Below are 1,045 nucleotides of genomic sequence, written 5' to 3' on the forward strand. Positions count from 1 at the left end.
GCTTCTATTTCGTCACTCGTTTCGGCGTCGGTGTTGATGTTGGCGTACGAAAAAACCAAGCCGCGCGAAAATGAAAATTGCTCGTGGGGCTGGGGATTCGAACCACCGACATCCGGGTTGCGAGACCACCCCGCTAACCGATTCAGCCACTTCCATTTTTTTTCTTTCTTTATTACCGGCTTAGCAAAAGAAGGCACATTGCAAAAAGTTACATAAGCATAAAACCACTAGTCAGTGCCTGACCAGTGTGTTGTGATAGCCAGCTGCGGGCGTCGCGTCTACTTCTTCATGCATATAAAATCCCGCTTTAAAGGGCGCGTAGGAAGAACCGACAGTGGCTAAACTGACCACCCTTCAGCCACTGTCGGTTCATCATACGCACCCTTTAATGCGGGGTTTTATATGTATGAAGAAGTAGACGCGGCGCCCGCAGCTGGCGCGCGCGATCACGCCATACCCCCAGCCAATCGCAGGTGTCCCATCGGTTTGCGCTCGTGTTCGTCACGCGTTTCCTGCTTCCACAGCTGGCCGCGTTGCCGCTCATCCCTCCAGCGTAGAATTTCACTTCTCTTCTGTCGTCGTAATGGGGAGGCCGTGTTTAAGGGGGTATATGAGCCATTGCTAAAGGTGGTATGAGCCATTCGTTGTCCTACGTGACGGAACAGATTGAATTTTGAAGCAATTTAATTTCGAAGAATCGCAAGCGGCAGGGCAGGCTGCTAACCACGCCGCCGAGCGAACTCGAGACATCGAACGCAAGCAACAACGGTGGACTGCGGGAATACCGTGAGAGCCGTCGCATCATGGTTAGTTTAGGTGCACCCAGGACAAGCTTCGCTTACCCCATTTTCTGGTAGGGGAAGGGTTGCTTAGTTTTTTTTTTATTGCGATAGCAATTATACGGACACTCCAAAGCAGATTTCTGCCGTCGGCGTCGCCGTTGCCGTGAGGTTCCGTATGACGTCAAAGGCGATGAAAATGTCGCCGATGATGATAAGTGGTTCTTGAGGGAAAGGGAAAGGTTGGCGCTATCTTCTGCAGCCCT

Source organism: Dermacentor silvarum, chromosome 1, assembly GCF_013339745.2.
Source record: "Dermacentor silvarum isolate Dsil-2018 chromosome 1, BIME_Dsil_1.4, whole genome shotgun sequence".
Taxonomy (NCBI): domain Eukaryota; kingdom Metazoa; phylum Arthropoda; class Arachnida; order Ixodida; family Ixodidae; genus Dermacentor; species Dermacentor silvarum.